General features: G+C 37.9%; 1 protein-coding gene and 1 long non-coding RNA gene across 3 annotated transcripts in view; both read right to left on the bottom strand.

Annotated features, from left to right (window-relative positions):
• xirp2b (xin actin binding repeat containing 2b) overlaps nucleotides 1–5058 on the bottom strand; it is a 68019-nt gene extending 62961 nt beyond the window's left edge. The window contains exon 1 of the mRNA XM_064327444.1: nucleotides 4965–5058. The gene's annotated coding sequence lies outside the window, so the exon portion shown is untranslated. The remainder of the gene's footprint in view (nucleotides 1–4964) is intronic.
• Nucleotides 5059–10551: 5493 nt separating this feature from the next.
• LOC135252042 (uncharacterized) lies at nucleotides 10552–12775 on the bottom strand. 2 transcript variants are annotated; one of them, XR_010329279.1, is made up of 3 exons: nucleotides 12461–12747; nucleotides 12244–12369; nucleotides 10552–11880 (listed from the first exon to the last, which is right to left on the bottom strand). It is a non-coding gene; the product is annotated as an uncharacterized LOC135252042 (long non-coding RNA). The 2 variants fall into 2 exon arrangements; XR_010329278.1 differs by lacking the exon at nucleotides 10552–11880 and having other exon boundaries at nucleotides 11892–12369; nucleotides 12461–12775.
• Nucleotides 12776–20000: the final 7225 nt, after the last annotated feature.

Here is a 20000-nt window from a genome sequence, read left to right as displayed (position 1 = left end):
CAATAACAGGCACAGAAAAGATGCATTTGTTAATACAGTAAATTACAATTTACTTGCAGTTAACACTAGCGACACAGTCCAGGCGCAATTTTCAAACATTAGCACTGAGGCGCTGGAGTATTACGGTGTGTCCAACTCAATTTCAGCAATTTCGTGATGCCAGGTTTTAGCATGCCATAGTTGTTAAAGAGGATGGTTTGATTGGGAAAAATTTCCTGCGATTGTGTTGGGGGTTTGGAACATTATTGCCAATCAGATTGCCCCATTTCTTTCCCCTTAAAAACAGTGCCTTAGCGCCAAATGCTAATTTTGTCATGGCCAAAGAGCAAGCATGTTATAAAAGGCTCCATTAAGAGCGACTCCATGAACCATGAGCTCCTGATAGCAAAATTAAGGTGAGACTGATAGTCCTAATTTTCTAATTATTTCACCTCAAACAAAATATATTTTCCATTTATATGCCAGTGTTTGTTTCTTTGTTGTCAGTTTTTGTTTAATACTGTGCCACTATTTAAAATAAACAAAAATAAAATAAAAATCACCACTTTAACTAAATTTCATTAATTACAGACCTAATGAAACTTGATTAGGTGAAAGTACACACACCAGAGGAAGAACTCTGCAGGCAACCAGTCCATGCTCTGTTGTGTGTTTTTTTGGGAACTGAACCCATAGTTACAGGCTCAGTTCCTAACATCATACTATGTGGAATACAGCACCCCACAAAGAATGCACTGACTTTCTGAGGGTTATGTTGTAATGTGCATTCCAACCAGTCCACACATCTGAAACTCATTTTAACTTTCCAATGATCCATTGAACAGCAATGTCCCGGCGACGTAGGGCCACTGAGCAAATGCTCTAAATACTGTCATACCAAATAATTTTATTACATTGTGTAGATGTTGCAGCAATGTATGTGCTTACAGGGCATTGATGGCCTCCATACAGGTGCACTGGACTGCACAGCTTGCATATCCAATAGTCAAATTGAAGCAAGCAAAATGTTTCTTCTATCTATGTTTAGTTTTCATGTATTCTTATGGGTGGCACATTCATAACACCACCAAAATAGCATAATGCAGTAGAATTTGAGTTTAAACCTGGTTTTGGTTGGTTTGAAAGTCAAACACAATATTGAACACCAAACTTGCTCAGTGACAAATTTTTCTAACTGACATGCCGCCTATTGCAGTGCCCAACCCAGGCTGACACAAACGGGTTTCCTGTGACTACATCGCTACCAGACCTGGTGCAGACAACATGGACGTGTCGCTGGGGGTTAAAACTACTGTAGCAATTCCACCTGTGCACAGGTGTGCCCAGGGTAACGTTGTCATGAATACAGGGTCCTATATATTCAGCTTTAATATATGTAATATAGATTTTCTTAGTTCTATATTGAGGAGATGAGCATATCTAGTGAATTTATATTTCAGGTGCTGAAATTGGACAAATTTCAAGATACTTTCAAATGACAAAAGTTACCATGTGGATGTATCTGAGGCGTCTGTGCATGTCTTTCTTTGTCTGGAAAAATTATGTTAACACTAAGTATCAATTATGTTTTTAATTTATGAATGAATTAAATAATGTCAGTAAGCAGAAGGATATAAATATGTTTTTTGGTAAATTCTGTCCATAAAAGTTGTTTGTCTGCCATGGTGTGAGTACTTCTGCGGTCTACAATGACTTTGTTGCTGCGAAGGTGCATTTATATGCTTTGGCACATTAAACTATAAGGCGGAAGTGTGCTCCTTATCAGACCTCCAAAAGAAAACAGACTGTTTATTGTGCTGACAGGAAGTCAGCAGGTGTGATAAAGAGACAGTGCTCAGTTACAAAACAACCAATTGGATCAGCATTATGTAAAATTTAGGTTCTCCATAATACAATGTAATCGTGTTTTGTATTATTGGAAAGCTGATGTGATGGGGAAAAAGTTGGTGTCTCAGCTACAAAGGTAGCCCGGCGTGCTATGCTTACAGAGATAGTGTAAACAGGATCATTGTTGTTCTGTTTTGTCATGGTTATGTCTTGGGATTTTTGTCTTGTATATAAGGAGAGAAGTACAATGGTCCGGGGAGATTCATCAACATGGTCTCCTGTGCATATGTGTATAGCCATTTCACCACTCACATTTTGCACCATAGTATAGTGTCATTATTATTGATCTCACTGAACAATAAACTGCATACATTGTAACCTGGCACCTTAACACCACACACCTAGCATTTTTAAGGTCCTAACATACACATACTGTATAACTCAGGATATCTGCACCCTGTAGTCACTCACCTATACACTATTGTCTTAGCAGGATGCACAGTTGTATTTATGCAGGCTACACATGAGTCTACCAAGATAGATAGCAATTCATAAAGAGCCATACTACTGACAGAAAGCAGCCTTCTCTGTTAATGCATAAGTGTTATTATGGAAAATTATTTAAAATACCATCATAGTTACAGCCAGTTTACTCTTCATTTTGTTCTCCAAATTATCATCTCCACTGAGATTTTCATTAAATCCATCCACATTATCTTCATGTAATTTCTTCTTCTGAAACCCCTCAATGCACAAGGCATTCTTACCCTGCAAGAAAATCTGGGAAAGGTCAGAGGTCAAGGAAGTGGTGGATAGATCTCAGTCTGAACTCTTGGCAGGTGAAATTGTTGGCCAGAAGCGGGTGGTGTAATGTGTGCAATGTTATTAATTTGATACAGTCGTTTATTTAGCTAATTAATTACATATGCCATGCACAGTAGCCATATTGGATTTAAATTATTCACCAAAGCGCATCGTATGGGATAAAAGGCATCTCTCTTGGAATAAAGATATCTGGCTGAAATATGGGACACAAATACAACGCTACTGGCGATCTTAGTCCATCTGGTATTCAGGAGTAATATAAATGGTGCAAAGCAGGCGAAGCACAGCCTGAATGCCGAGCGCACTACCCAGATAGACAAACAGTATGTTTGTTTTCCATTTGAAAGCTAGTCAAAGCTTTGATGAATGAGCAAAGATGTGGGTCATCAGAGGGCCAGTTCCCTGTTCCTGCAAAACAGAAGTGTTCAGGTTTTATATGTGGCTTGAGAGAATCTTGAACTTTTAAGAGCTGTTATTTACCAGGAAGGAATTTGAACACTGCCAAACCGTTCTCTCTGCAGTGAACAAGTCAAGGCATTAACTAGTACTTTGCCAACTGAATTAATCAGAGGAAAACCAAAGGCATAAGTTTGCATTTTTGTGTTCTTAGATCAATTGCACAAATACTGTTATGCCAGAAAATAATATTTTGGCACCAGTTGCATTATCACATGAGGTATGAGCAGAAGTGTTATCATGTTTCTGACAGTATACTACTTAATGTGCCCCAAGTTCATCTGATGTACCCCATAAAGGCATGCATCACATAATGTACTACTACAAATGGGCATTCTTACAGATGTTCTCACAAATTTATACCGCAAAAAAAAGAAAAAAATGTACATGGTCAGCTCAAGTTAAATGAATACACACCACTTAGATTCAGTAAAAATCACGATGCCTTTTAGTGTGCAGGAACTTGAGCTGCAGCTTAATTCCATTTAAAGGGCAAGTATGTCTGAACAGAGGAAGATGGCAGAGGCAGTGTGTGTGTACTCTAAAAATAATTACTGGTTGCATTTTAAAATTGGATTGTTAAGTGTGTTTATAAATCCATACAGATTCTGGAACAATTCATCACACCTCTCGACCAGTCAACATGACAGAGATCAGCTACTGTGAGGACCTAGGAGTTTTGGGAATCAATAAAGAAAACACAAGCTTGTCAGGAACAGACATTCATCACAATTGTCTGGGACACCTTAATGGATTAAACTCTTACTAGGCATTCACGCTAGCACTAAGAAACAGGAGGCACTAGTCCCAGATGCATATTATTGCGACAAAATAAAATGCCTTCACAACGAACGGAATTGCCCAAGAGGGCAGACAATTTCTGAACTTGATTTCCACAGGGTTATTTAGCATACAGTGCTAAAGCAGAATTGTTCTAATACTAACAACTAGAGAGAAAAAAAAATCCAGTATCTTCACGTGTATACTTTTGGCACCCGGCTGTTCAGCTATGTGTAACAGCATATTGTTTTCTGAATAAATTCAAGCCCAAGCCTCTGGCTGGGTTGTTATGTAAAGGCTTTCTTTACGTAATGGCACTTTGATACAAACATTTCAATTACCGTTTCATGGAACATTCTACAAAGGTAAGGAATACACATTATAGGAATTAGCATGGTTGGCGTGCACCAGTGCAATATTGAGATATGAATGTTTCATATATATTCAAACCAGCAGTCTTTCTGAGGATGTTTGTCATCCAGCAAGCATAGCAATATGCCATACCTGCACTCTTATTTATTGTAACATTACCCTAAATACAATAATATGCAGTAGAATGTTCTGGAATGTCCAAAGCAGGTGAGCTAGCACACAATGCTAGACAGAGTGGATGTGAGTAACAGGAATAGTAAAATAAGCTTACTTATCCTCTGCTGAATTACATGAGCCAATCAGTACAATACAAGTCTGTTGTGCTACATATATGCAAATGTAAATGTTCAGCTTAAAAAAAATTTTTTTGATGGCATGGCCTTAAACAAAACAATGACTCTTTTATGGTCATATACTGGCAGAGTGACAAATGGCTTGTACTACATGGCAGCTGAGCCAAATCAAAAGCTGAACTGAACACAACTGAGTTAGAGTGAAATAAAGTTTATAATGCAAAATATGTATTACAGTCTTCATCACAAATTAACCATGTAATAATATGGCATGCAGGTGATCAGGAGACTGATGTGGTTTGTTCCTGTATGGAAATACTGATAGTCAGGTATAGTTTGCGTCTAAGCAAAGGGCTAGCCTTTGGCTCAACAATTTGACATGACAACCAGGGAAAATATGGAAACACTAACCTTGCGTGCACCACCGAGACTGCATTTTCTGGGCAGCCCAGGAAGTCTGCGCCACAGGCGAAAGATTTAGGCCAGTTCACTTGGTCCTGCCCGTCTATTCATTAATGGAATTAATTCAGTATATTGATTGCAATTCAAAATCAATACCAATGCTGAAAAATGCCATTTCAAATAAACTTTCTTAATTGTGCCACATTCATTCCATTGTCAGTTTGTGTCGGTGCAGTTTGTTTGGATTACCCTCCTGTTCTGGTCCCCTGCTTTCCACTTTAATGACAGCCTCTTGCTGTACTAACATTCTTTTCCATTCTTGAAATAAGTATTTTTAGGACCAGATCAAGGGAAGCAAACATTGTATTTATGCAGCCTAAGTACCGGCAAATCAAATACCTGCTACACACTGCTAAAAAAATAGGCCTATCAAGGCTCCACGTAAAAGTGGAAAAAACCACTGCCCCAGCTGTAACCACTTTTTAGAGGTGGTAAGAACATGATATAAAAAATAAAAAAAACATGAAAAGAAAATTAACACCTTGTTAAAATTCTGGTATTGCAATTGTGGTTGGACAAAAACCAGCACTGAGAACTAGTCTATAGTACTGATGAAATATAATTAAACACAAAACCCTGCTTTTAATTGTGCAGTTGTTTTTGCCATTTTGACAATTTTCCCAGTTTTTAGTGCTTTTTCGGTTGTTCTGAATGGCAACTGTAAACCTTAAAATAACCGAGTCAGTTGTTGCGATCAGATGATTGACGGTCCCTGTCAAATGTTGATGCCAAATGCTCGTTCTCCTGTAACAGTGTTGTTGCCAGTGACAACAGCCGCTCCATGAAAGAGTCAAACCTCACAATGTAGGCTACAACATGTACCAAAACAAACTTCAAAGAAATAAAAACAGACACACAGTAACCCTGTTTTATTATTATTGAGAATGCTCTGTTTCTAGACAAATATCATGTTCTGTGATGGAACGAAGCGATTAACACCAGCCTATCAATTACGTATTTGTTACTAGTGCCAACATTTTTGTTACAGTTGCTACAGTTGTGCATGCTATTTTAATCATTCCCACCACTACGCATGAGATCTATTGGTTAATTTACTAAAAAAATGTTCTTTAAAAACACTCCAAGATTTTTGCCTTTTTCAGTATTCTGTGATTTTCAACAACTTTGCCGTGACTGTTCTGTGAAAAACACCCAGCCTTAGATATTGTTTATTGACAATTACAATTAATACATTATGGAAGGGTAAACAATCTTTTGTGTTTAGCTTAATAATATGCCGCCATCTTGAGTATCCACAAGCTCAAAGATGTTCTAATTACGTGCGAGGTAAGTGCCCATATGCTCCACAGTGTCCAATTGGATAGAATTAGGATTGATGAAAATGAAATGGGCATAATACTATAGAGATCGTGCTTGCCAGACATAATCACACATTACCTGAAAAGTGTGATATTCTACCTTGCAAATAGACCTGGCCTTTTGACAGAGTGATTGTTTGCTACCTAGTAGAGTCAGAGACAGGGTTTGGCTTTCACATCTAACAAAGAAGCTCTTCACCTCCTTGGAAATTTCCTACCCACTGCAAGGCATGTTTCATGACCTTACATGAGAATACCAAAATCCCAACAGAAGACAATTATCTGGCAAGCTAGTAAGTTTAATAGCAAGCTAGCCAGTTAGTCAGTCTTGCAAGTTAGCTATCAAAAGTTGATGGTAAATGTATAATTTATGGAGTGAAATAAATTTAACAGACTTTTCTAAACAACAGTTTAGGACATTCTGCTGCATAATACCAGCTTTTACTCTGAGGTGAACAAGGTTTTTTCATCTTTGTGGCTTCATATTTTCAGAGGTGGAAAATCCAGGTTCAGAGAGTAGAAGTCCTCCCCAGTATTTTTCTCCAATCACCTGGATTTGCTAATTAGCACAATTCTTCAGTCAGGTGAAAGAATTAATTAGTGAAATCAGCCTGCTGAGTTCATGGTAAAAGAAACATACGACAGGACTTTTACTTTCTGACCCCTGGTCTTTCCACTTCTGCATATTTTCCCCCTCAGTTTCCACAACTACGTCACTATAGTTGATAATAAAAATATATTGATGCCTATTTTTGTGCTCACCACTGCATGCGCTGTATGAGCGGTTGTTTCCGTGGAGGGAACAGTGTAATTACGAGTACTTCCATTGAAAAGAATAGCTTCTGTCTCCCTGGCGTGTACATTGTGTACATGGTGTGCACATGGATTATTCAGGCCACAGCTGTAGAAGAACCAATCCCTGCAGAAGGGCTTGTCTCTGTTCTCTGTGCTGTGATGCACAGTGTAGTCCAGGCCCAAATTGGCACATTTTAGCCCAAGCTTTCCTCCACACCTCTCCCACCCAGCATGTCTGCTTTTCAAAGGACCCAGTTGTCTTTTAATTTTCCTCTTTGTGACCTTAACGATAACAATGGTGGTGTGAATGGTGAAACCCAGCACTGTGAAGCTCAGTATCTCTCAGAAGGCGAGCATATAATGGGGTAGGCAGTGAGGAGAGACAGTGACAGTACATGTCTTGTTAACCCTCAATTTAAAGCAGGTCGTTGTTTTCACTTATAAGAGTTGAAAGAAAACAAATCGTTTTTTTTTTTCAATTATTAATCACACATATTTTTGGTGAAATTTTTGAATTTGCCAAAACCGTTAAGACAGGAAATTAAATTTATGAACCCTAACGCTACCATCAGCCTGCTCTCCATCAAGATGTATCAGCGCAGACCATTGGCAACAGCTGCAGCCCTGTGTATGTCTACAGTACTTCTAACAACATGTACTCACCCCTGGGCAGAGTGCTTAAGATTCAACACCCCCTAGCCATGCCAATATTTGTGATATAGGCTATCACGGGTCCTTGTGGCATCTTTAATAATCTTCCTGTTTACTTCAGTGCGAATTGAAGTTATGATAGGGGAGATCGGGTAAATAAGTACGTTTTTGTATTTGGTTGGTTCAATTCTGAAAATATTACTTGAGCTAGATAATTCATTTTTAGTACAAACTCTGATTTCATACCATAATTAAATGTCTGACGCGAACCATTCACTAGCAATTAGACCGAAAGTCCTGGGAGTGAAATGTTACATTTAACCCCGTCAGTGGGGAAAATAAGCAAACATAGCGAGGGGTAGGCTACACCTAACAGTCTCAATAGCTTTAAGAGTTCACACAAAGTAAGGTAATGAAATACAGTTTCAGATGTTATAGGATACAAATACAGTCTTTAATTTATTTATTGATTACATTTGTGTTTTTCATAGCCTACCTATATTGGTGCAAATCTCTCACAAGAAAAGTTGTCATTTTTAATGCTAAAAGGGGGTGTACACAACATAATATTTGTGTTACATGACTATACCAAAAAGATTATTTGGCAAGCCCATGGAGATTATAGTCCACTGGTGAAATGGTATGATTGGTTTTGAAATTATGGAGATATCGAGATGTCCAACTACCACCCTCAGTGTAATATATAATAAAGATATTAATCTGAAGAAGCCCCCTGGTCTCAGCATAGGTCATTTGGAGTGCATCTAAACTAGCCAAAATTATGTATGACTGGGTTTTCCATGGATACAGTATAAAGTAAATGAGGTGTTGTCTATGTATGACAGAACATTGGGTTTGAAATAAAACAATGAAGTGCAGATTGTCAGTTTTAATTTGAGGGTATTCATATCAACAATAATATCAGGTGATATGTGTAGGAAATACAACCCTTTTAATACATAGTTCCCCCATTTTAGGGGACCAAAAGCAATTGGACAATCGGCTGCTCGGCTGTTTTTTTGTCAGAAGTGTGTCATTGCTTCATTTGTTCATTCATAGCAGAGCTAACAAAAAGTCTAGAGTTGATTCTAGGTGGGAAATTAGCATTTAGAGTTGTTTCTGTTGTCTCTCAGCACGAGAACCAGATAAGTGTCAATGCCAGTAAAGTAGGCCGTCTTGCGGCTGAAACATCAGAATAAATCTGAGTCTTAGCCAAAATGTTCCATGTGTCAAAATCAACTGTTTGATACATTGTTAGGAAGCAGGAGCGCATTGGCAAGCTCAGCAATAGCAAACAACCTGGTAGACCACTGAAGACCACTGTAGTATATGACTGAAGAATACTTTCAACCATAAAGAAAAACCTCTTTTCAACTGGCAAACAGATCAAGAATACTCTCCTGGATGTAGGCCTAGATGTGTCGAAGACCAACAAAAACAGAAGACTACACCACCAGCATATCCTCAGAAGGTTCGCCACAAGATGCTAACCACTGGTAAGCCTCAAGAACAAAATAGTCTCATTAAAAAAAATACATGGAATAAAGTCTCTTGGACAGATGAGACAAATATTAACATGTACCAGATTGATGGACAGCAGAAAGTATGAAGAAAGAAAGGAACTGTCATGATCCATAGCACCCCACCTCATCTGTAAAACGTGGTAGAGGTAGTGTGATGATTTGAGCAACTGGATCACTTGTCATAATTGACAACGTGAGTCGTGACAGCAGCAGGATGAATTCCGAAGAGTACAGAAATGTCTTTATCTGCTCAGATCCAACCAGGTGCCTCAAAACTCATTGGACTGCACTTCACCTAGCAGCAGGACAGTGACCCCGAATATACTGCTGAACATCAGTCCTGCTGAAGACAGGACTGATGGTTGCAGTACAGGCCTAGCTGAGCATCATGGGAGGATAGCCAGTGCCTGGTGATGTCTACGGGTCATAGACTTCAAAGGAGTACAACAGAGTACAAAATATGAGTTCATATGAGATTGTGTTCATTTTTCCAATTACATTTGCTCCCCTAAAATGGGGGAGCCATATATTGGGGGCTATACTGTAATTTCTACACAAATCACCTGATATTTATAAATTTAAACCTGATGTCAGCATTTTAACCTCATTTTCATTGTTTCATTTCAAATCCAGGGTGCTGGAGTACCAGGCCAAAACTTTATCACTGGCCAAATATTTACAGTGTTAATATAAATAATTATGTATTGATAGATTTTATATCATTTTAGAGGATCAAAATAATCAAGGCATTTTGGACCCTAAAGTTCGGTCAGATTTTTTGCGTTTAGCTTGTGAAATCGTTGCTTCAAAAAAATCCCTTTACCTTTGTAATTCCTGTAAAGCACTTTATTCGATGATGATTAGATGGAGGAATGATTTCTTTGAAAAACCCTATGAATGAATCGAAAGAATATTTTAGTCCATTTCGAAAATACTTCACCTTTTAATCATGGTTTTTAAAACTATGCACTGTTCAGCTGTGACTTATTTACCTCTAGTTTTCCTACTATATTTGGCAAAAGGGCAGAGGACGTCAGTGACTGAAATTATTTTTTTTCCGCCCCTTTGCTTATTTTGCAATATTTGGCAAAGTTGCAAGGCAGACATACTCAGTAAATACTGTCTGTGGAAACAAGGAAGACATAAATAACTTGTATCATTCTTTGTACGCTGACCTCTCCCCTCCTTACAGTGTTTCAGCAGCTGTTAGCTGCAGATAGCACGGGTAAATTTCCAGTTGTACGGCCTTGCTCAACATTTTCTTGATAACAAAACAAAATGGACCGGTTCAATTGCTTCCGAGAATCACTAGTTACTGTAATTACACGATCACATAAAAGTGGTTATAAAACATGCCTTTAATAGCTATTTAATCTGAAATTTAAGAAGAAAAAAAACGCAGACACAGACCATGAAACCATAGCAGCCGTATTTGCCTTGGTGTCATGCCCAGGCACTGTTTTAACTAGAAGCACAGATGGGGATTGCAAATTTTAAAAAATAAAAAAAATATTTATTTTTTTTGCCACTTTCAATGGCTGGGAAAAGTGAGTCATTTTTCACATTACTCAATGATGTATTACAAACAGTACAATTCATACCCAGATCATAAAAATCAAAACCAGCCAGATGAACACTAATAAATTCTTCAAGTTCTGAATTTTGTTAGATGTTAAGCATACTGCTTAGTCATTGATAGATTGACATGACTGCTCATTGATTTTTGATGGCAATACAATTGTTTTATGGCGGCTATGTATTTATTTAAGACTGAAATGCAGATGGCCATCCAACAGAACAATTTAAAAAAATAATAAAAGAAAAACACTTGAATTAGAAAATAGTCTGTTGCTCTACAGGATGCCAAATGTATGTTTTTAAATGTCTGTTTCGCAAAACATTCATTTTGAGAAACTACACATCCAAAGGTCAACTGCAACAGCACTCCAACAAGGATAACCAATAGTATCGCTATAGCTAAAGGTACTGTTTTTGCTGTGGAGACTAAAACTACTTTATTACATTTATTACAAATGCTCCTACTGCTAATACTACTGCTACCAATACTACAGTAGCTACACTACTACTGCTGTGGCTGCCTCTACTACGATTGCTGCTACTCCAGGTACTGCAAGAGTATTAGCATGACTTATAGTGTTAGCACTGCTACCATGCCAATAACGCACCTAACAAAACTGAGCCTACTATTGCTACCGCTGCAATTACTAAATAGCAACAACAGATATTCATGTTTTTTCCTGATACAGATGTCAATCAAGTTCATTTGCAACAACATATAAACATGCATTCAGAATGAGCACTCATACAACTTCCTTGTTACTGATACAATTATGTAATTGCTGAATAATTGTTTCATTGATTTCATTCATGAAGCTTCTGTTTAAGGCTGAAATAAAAAAGCAACTAGGCCAAAATAACACTCTAGAAAATAATACTTTGCTGCACATGCTGCCAAACATTTTATTACATTATATTTTGTGTGTCTCAAAAGTTTTTTTTTTTTTTTTTTGATTGACTGAACAGATATTTTTGAACTCCTGCAGAAAGCACTTCTGCCTGTAGACAAATAAAAGGGAAAATATTAACTTTAATTCTGAAAAGAAGTCCTGTTTTTACAGTACATTTTAAAAATGTCCTTACCTTAGCTTCTTAATTTAATATTATATAATAAATAATATCAAGTACATTTACACAATTGTCAGATATATTTTGCATATTTTTCTCAGATAAAGGTTTTTTCTTTTAAATTGCCCCCCCCCCCCTTTTTTTTTTACAATGTATCACAATGGTAGCAAAATAGTCATAGTATTCATAAATCATTACTAAATAAACAGATCATGGAAATGTCTGTTTCTATGGCAACACTGCAGTGAAATTTGTTCAATGATAAACAGACAATATTATGAGAATCTGAAGCACATTTGAATGAAAATCTAAGCCATGACTTCATTAAAATAGGAACAAAGAAAGTCAAGAAGAAACAGACACAGCCCCAGAACAAAAAAATCCAGCGAAGTTTTCTTCTAGTTGAACCATGTCTCCAGACTGAAATAAATGTGACACAAATATTAGCAGTGTTGAAAAAAGTCCAGGGGTGAGAGAGTAGAAATCCCTAGTTCTACTTAGTTCAACCTACCTATTCTGGCTGACAAATTCTGCTAATTAGCAAATCCAGGTGGTTGGAACAAGATGCTGGATAGGACTATACTTTCTGGATTTTCCACCTCTGAATATTAGGTGTAAGTCTAAGGTTCAACATTTGCTGTACCTGTCAGAAAGATAGGCACAAAACTTTACAGAATATCTCCAGTAACACCTTTAAGGAACTAATGCAGTTGTTCCCAATCTCAGCCCTGGGGACCCTGGCACATGCTGGTTTTTGTTACAGCCAATCTCTTGCTTAATTAAGGTTGTTGAACACATGTGTTTAAGTTCTTTCCTAGTTTTGTCTTTAAACTTTTCAATACAAAGCAGGTTTGACTCATTATCATTTGCCTTGTCTTAGCATTTTTCATCATCTACCAAATGGGTACTTTTAGTGGGCAGGTGTTCACACTTTCACCAATTATTCTGTAATTTTCTGAGTTAAAACTAATCTCTTTTATGGAATCATTTGCAATATAGCACAATATGAATATGGGACTTCAATATTCCATGGCATGCATAACTATGTCTGACATGATTTGCAGGGTAAATAATCCATGAAACATGAAAAAGGGTCTAATTAAGAAAAATGCTTGTTAAAATTCTGGAGATCCAATTGGTCGCAACAAAAAATCAGCATACACGAGGGTCTCCAGAATTGAGTTTGAGAGCCACTAATCCAATGGTACATTTCAATTTATGAATATATGCACTAAGATTAAGGGAGGCAAGTAATGATGCCAGTAATCATAGTGCCCTGCAACTGTCCATCGCCTAATGGCTGAAGCTAAGTAAGACTGGGCTCGGTTTATACTGGATAGGAGACCTCCTAAGTTGCTGAGAAGTGGTATTGGTGGGCCAGTTGTGAGTCTTCTCTCTGGCCAAAGCAGAAGTGATGTCCTTGTCCATGTTACATTTTTCTGGTAAGATTAAAGAGTTTTGTGGCACTTGCAGAGAAAATGGGGTTCTCACAGTATCCTGGCTAAATTCCCAGCCTGGCTCTCATTCTGGTCAATTTGTCATCACCTGGCATAATTGACTAATTCCTTCTCTCTCCATCTGAGCTGATTTGTGGTAAGCATTCTGCTGCAAAATGGCTGTTGTCCATCACCTATGTGGGTGTAACCCATTGACGGTGACTGATGACTGAAGTGAGCGTCCCCTATATATATAAATGAAGAATTTCTTTACTTGCATTTCTTTGCATTTACACATGCACTGAGTGAGATCACTGTGTTGGGTCTTCCTCACTCTGGAAGATGGACTTTCACTGCCCTCTACTGTCCTCTTTGGACTATCACAGCCCTCTGCATTGGTCCATTGTTCAAAGCTAATCTTTAACCTGCAACACACTGGTGTGTGTAGCATAGATGATCCAGATTTTCACAAATGATTCAATTTGCAAATTCAATGAATTCATTTATTTATAAGGTGCCTTTACCAAGGGTACGTTATTACAACGACATTCCAGAATATAAAGCAAGTAAATTCAATGTAATCCATATAGATAATATGTGTGAATGATGATTGCCTGATGAGTATCTCATTGTTAAACAACTGAAGACCAAGTGGGCAAGAATCAAAGTGCCAAACTTGTTAATGTCAACTAGATAGAATACTGTGTTGCTGCCTTACAATGCTTCTTTACAAAGATGCCACTAGATGGAGGCATTTTTCTTTAAATCCGCTTGACAGTCCAGTTAGCTCTACAGACTTGTGTCTCAAATTGACGACAACTTGTAGACCACAGTCAACTTGTTGGTTTTCATGGAGCATCCAAAACAGCTGTACTCCGAGCCAAGCTGACCTATCTAAACCCACCCTGCCCTTAGTGGCATAACCTTCTGTAGCTGTACAGACAGCTGCAGCTTGAACTTTTGAGGCCTCTGCAATTCTGTGAATTCATATATTCTTGGTATTGCCAACCATTCCCAAGCATCAGACATGCTCAGGTGTCATGCCCCTCACCAGCTGATAAATATCCAACCCTAGATAATGATTATTTTAAGGTGTTTGCTAAAGTGACAATTTTAACAGCTCCTTCAGAGCTTAGTGATAATAGGCCAAGAATTTAAAGACAGCGGATTTTAGGATTTACGGGTACATCTGGAGTTCCAGTGGAAGTTATACTCCCCTTCTCTCTGCATTCGTTGTTTTGTTCTATTTCTCTCTATTGTCCGTGTCTCATTAAAGGTCCCTGCTTGAGACGTGTTGTGTATTCTGTGTAAATTTGAAACCTTTTACCTGCTGGATTTGTTAGCAGCCCCTTCTACTCCAGATAATCTAATCAGTTTTTGGAGACTCTTGCTATGGCCACCCTGTCCTGGGTAGCTGGTGGATTGGATACCACCTGCTCTTCACTCCTCTCCTCTGACATAATGTTAGATATGCATAAAATATGCAGAGATTGATTGTGAAGAACTGTACACCCCCGCCCTCCCAAAACAAAGTGAATCATAGGCTGTGCCACTGCGTTCCAGTGTCAAAAACAAGCACACATTTTGTTTGAATGCTTGTTCGTTTCAACTAAATTTGTTTTGAACTGAACATTTGTCTTATACTGACGTTCCCTTTTCGCCTTTCTTTGACCGAGCCAAGCTTCTGGGTGAAGTTTCAAGAGCACAACAATATGCTAGCTGGAGATACTGGGATAACAGGGTAGGATTCTCCACACTGTTACTTGTAGCAAACCAAATTAATATGGAATAATGTTGCTGTAAATGTTCTATCATAGCATTCAATATATATAAATGCATTTTTGACATTTGACATTTTGTCAACACCAGTACTGATTTGTGTCATACCAGAAATCCGTTATTTAAATGAGCATCAACATTGAGGTCACATTGATTTTAGCTAAAATATGACATCAAACTCAAACCATAAACATCATCTGGAAAATGACCTAGATAGATTGCTAGCTACATCACTACATTCAGTAATGTTGCAATCTAGCTTGCACTAGCTTTGAGGCTTGGTTATGGAAATTAACTGACAAGCTATGGTCTATCAGGACATACTCTAGCTGCCTCCTTGAACCCAAGTCCTCACTCACTTCAGCTAGCTTGCTCATTCCCTAGCCCTAACCTTCCACTACCATATGACTTTTAAATGAATGCTTGTATCCCTGCTATTATTTCCCATGGTTACTGGTGTAGTGCAGCAAATTAATTCCTAATGTTGTTAATTGATAATTATTTTTATTTTTTATTTTTTGAAAATTCATGCTGAATTCTATTGTAGCCTACGTCGTAAATCGTATGTACCCTATGTTATATGGGCCAGATCTTGTCTCCTTTAGCATATTACCCTTTGGACATATCATCTGTAGCCAATTTATGTTTTGAAAAAAAAAATGTTAAAGAGGAGCAGGCACTTGCTTCTGCCACACGAGAAACATGTAAAAGGAGATCTTTTCTGTCTCGTTCTTGCAATTCTCCTTTTAATCCTAATGAGCCAGTTTCCACTGACCACCACTCCCTGCAGAATTTAACTAGAACAAATGAGAAGGCATACTGTACGTTGCCCATATTTTGGGATAATATGTTGCTGTTATTGTGTTTCAGAGCTTTTTCTTTCAGCACTTTTCTTAAAATGGTTGCCTGGAAAAACAGCCTAATACCACATCTTTGTTAGGACGCGTAATTGCGTAATTCTTCAAACCATACACAAGTGTATTTAGTCTGAACTGTGCCATTGTGTTAAAATTTAATCCAGATATTGAGCTTCCTGCTGTTGAGTGGCTGTAACATTGATTAAATGAGATCTATGCAGCTCCATCCACACGCTGTTAAAAGAAGGCGGATTGAAACACTTAAGGTGGTGCCAATTGAGTAGTAAACAGTTTAGCAGGATCTGGCATGACATTAAGTGTTCTGAAACATCTTTCCAGGTTGATTGAAAAATATGATTCGGGTTTTGAAACACCATTGACCTTTGCCCTGTCAGAGTATGGCATATGGCATTATAATGCACTTTAATCTGAATATTCATGGAATTATTCATGGAACATGTGGACATGCTTATTGGATGTTTTTAAATAACTGCATCAACATTCAATTTCATTACAAATACTGATGATATTTCCTCTGTCATAGTGGTACAAGCTGAACGGTACATCTGAGAAATTACATGCAAAAGAAGTGTTCAGCACAGAGCACATCACACATTACATTTGAGTAATGTGCTCTGCACCAGGATCAAAGAGCAAACATTTAGAGGCAAGTCAAGCAACCATTCCACTCTGTAGCCTTCTTATTTAAAACTGCTGAAAGATATGCAAGGTTGGGGTTGGTTAGTATTGCAATGGGAACCTCCTGCATGATTAAAGTTTCTTCTGAAGAGTTGTTATTGGGGTAGTGGAGTCATTCAGTCTCTAAACAGAGATGAGACTTTTCACTTAATTATGAAAAACTATTCAATTAAAGCACTGGAGAAACCAATAGGCAGTTTCTGCACATTCTTGGAAAAGTATCACCATAAGTTGGCATCATAAATCTGAAATACAGTGAGCTCAATAATATCAAAGACATATTTTTTATTGATTTGGCTTTGTACTCCACAATTTTGGATTTGCAATCAAATAATTCTCACATGGAGAAGTGTACATTCTCAGCTTTTATTAAAGGGCATTTTTATACATTTTAGTTTCACCATGTGGAAATTATAGCACTTTTTAAACACCCCCATTTGCCTGCACAGGTGTTTCTGACTACTACTACTAGGTGTGTTCAATTGTTTCCTTGGCTCCAAGAGAGCTTTCACAATCTAGTCTTGATTGTAGGCTTTTCATGGCTTTTGGAGCCTGTTATTGGTTTGTCAGCCTAGTTGGAGTCGTGCCTAGTAAAAGATAAATAAAAACAGTCAGAAATATGGGCAAAATATTTCTTAGGCTCAACAAAATCAACTGTATGGAACATCGTAAAACAAAAAAGGTCTTGTGGACAGATTAATTCACTTGTTTCAAAGTGATGGCAAGAGCAATGTGTGGAAACCAAAAGAAACACCCAAACAGCCCCAGTCGTATAGGCATATATAGCTGCCACAGATACTGGCTCACTACAGCATCCTACAGCAAGAAAATAATCCCAAACATACTGCTTAAGTAACAAATGAGTTTTTCCAAAGCAAAAACCTGGAAAATCCTTAACTGGCCAAGTCATTCACCCAATCTGAATTCATCTGAAATGCTGTGGGCAACTAGCCCCCAAAACAAGCAGGAGCTGAAGATGGCTGCAGTACAGGCTTGGCAGAGCATCACTAGAGAAGATACTCAGCACCTGGTGATGTCTCTGGGTCACAGACTTAAAGTATTCCTTTTTTTTTTTTTTGCATGCAAAGAATATGTGACAAAGTGAAAGCAAAGTACATAAAATACCCTTAAATAAAGGCTGAGAATGCACACTTTAACCACATTGTGTGAGGAAACTTCTGAAACTGGAGTACAAAGCCAAATCAAGAAAAAAATGTCTTTGCCCCAAACATTATGGAGCTTATTATATATTTGAAAAGAATAAAAGAATACAATAAAACAATGGTAAGAAACATTCATGTATGTGAATCTGTATTTGGGAATGCTTTAAATGAGCACATTGGAAACAGTATCCTATTATAAGAAATAGCCCCCTCACTGTGTTTAAAATACTCCATTTAGGTATTGATTTACAGCCAATGTTTTTCTTCTAAGCTGTGATGAAACTGCAGTCTTCTAGCTCTCTCTGTAAATGGTTTGTTTGTTGAAATGAGGGGCAGACTGATAATTTAAACACTGAAGATGCAAGCCATCTCAGGTAATGTATATCTCCCATCGCCTTACATTCCAAATACACAAATAGGTAAAATAGGCTCCAAATTATTGTCAGATGAACATTAATTATGTGCAAATCATCAACATTTGAATCCAATAATTTGACAGATCAATAACCATCTTACACAGTCCCTACCTTTTTTCATCCACTTCACACAAATTATGCAATCTCACAGCAGACCAATTTCTTAGAAGTCTAAAACATGAAAATACATACAGTCCCCTCCAAAAGTATTGGAACAGCAAGGCCAATTCCTTTGTTTTTGCAATACACTGAATACATTTGGGGTTGAGATAAAAAGATGAACATGAGACAAGAGTTCAGAATTTCAGCTTTTATTTCCTGGTATTTACACCTAGATGTGTCAAACTACTTAGAACATAGCACCTTTGGTATCAGACCACCCAATTTTTAGGTGAGCAAAAGTATTGGAACAGAGAGTATTTAAGTAAATGAAAGCAAATAACACTTAATATTTGGAAGCATATCTCTTGCTTGCAATAACTGCATCAAGCCTGCGACCCATTGACATCACCAAACTGTTGCATTCTTCTTGTGTGATGCTTTTCCAGGCTTTTACTGCAGCCTCTTTCAGTTGTTGTTTGTTTCGGGGGGGTTTTCCCTTCAATCTCCTCTTCAGGAGGTGAAATGTATGCTCAGTTGGGTTAAGGTCTGGTGATTGACTTGGCCAGTCTAAAACCTTCCACTTTTTCTCCCTAATGAAATCCTTTGTTGTGTTGGCAGTGTGTTTTGGGTCATTGTCTTGCTGCATGATGAAGTTCCTCCCAATTAGTTTGGACGCATTTCTCCGTAAGTTGGCAGACAGAATGTTTTTGTAGACTTCTGAATTCATCCTGCTGCTACCATCATGAGTTACATCATCAATAAAGATTAGTGAGCCCACTCCAGAAGCAGCCATGCAAGCCCAAGCCATGACACTTCCTCCACCGTGCTTCACAGATGAGCTTATATGTTTTGGATCATGAGCAGATCCCTCCTTTCTCCACACTTTGGCCTTTCCATCACTTTGGTAGAGGTTAATCTTGGTCTCATCAGTCCATAAAACTTTGTTCCAGAACTTTTGTCGCTCATCTCTGTACTTCTTTGCAAATTGTAATCTCGTCTTCCGATTCTTACGAATGGGGAGAGTGGTTTGCATCTTGTGGTGTAGCCTCTATATTGCTGCTCTCTAAGTCTTCTTCGAACGGTTGATTGAGATACCTTCACCCATGTCCTGTTGAGATTGTTTGTGATGTCACTGACTGATGTTTTGAGGTTTTTCTTCACAGCTTTCACAATGTTTCTGTCTTGGTTGTTTCCTTGGTCGACCTGTTCGATATCTGTTGCTCAGTACGCCAGCGGTTTCTTTCTTTTTCAGGACATTCCAAGTTGTCGTACAAGCTATCCCCAATGCTTGTGCAATGGCTCTGATCGATTTCCCCTCTTTTCTAAGCTTGCTTTTCTCCCAAAGACAGCTCTCTGGTCTTCATATTAGTTTATCTTTTATAACACAAATGCAGTTTTCACAGGCAAAACCCAAGGCTAAAACCAAGAGTAGACATTCAGAACTATTTATTGTTTAACCAATCAATCTAACAGGACACATCTGGGCAACAAGAAACACCTGTCAGTCACATGTTCCAATACTTTTGCTCACCTAAAAATTGGGTTGTCTGATACAAAAGGTGATATGTTCTAAGTTGTTTAACAAATCTAGATAAAAAT

The sequence above is a fragment of the Anguilla rostrata genome, chromosome 3, assembly GCF_018555375.3.
Source record: "Anguilla rostrata isolate EN2019 chromosome 3, ASM1855537v3, whole genome shotgun sequence".
Lineage (NCBI taxonomy): Eukaryota > Metazoa > Chordata > Actinopteri > Anguilliformes > Anguillidae > Anguilla > Anguilla rostrata.
This window is presented reverse-complemented; position numbering and strand designations above follow the sequence as displayed.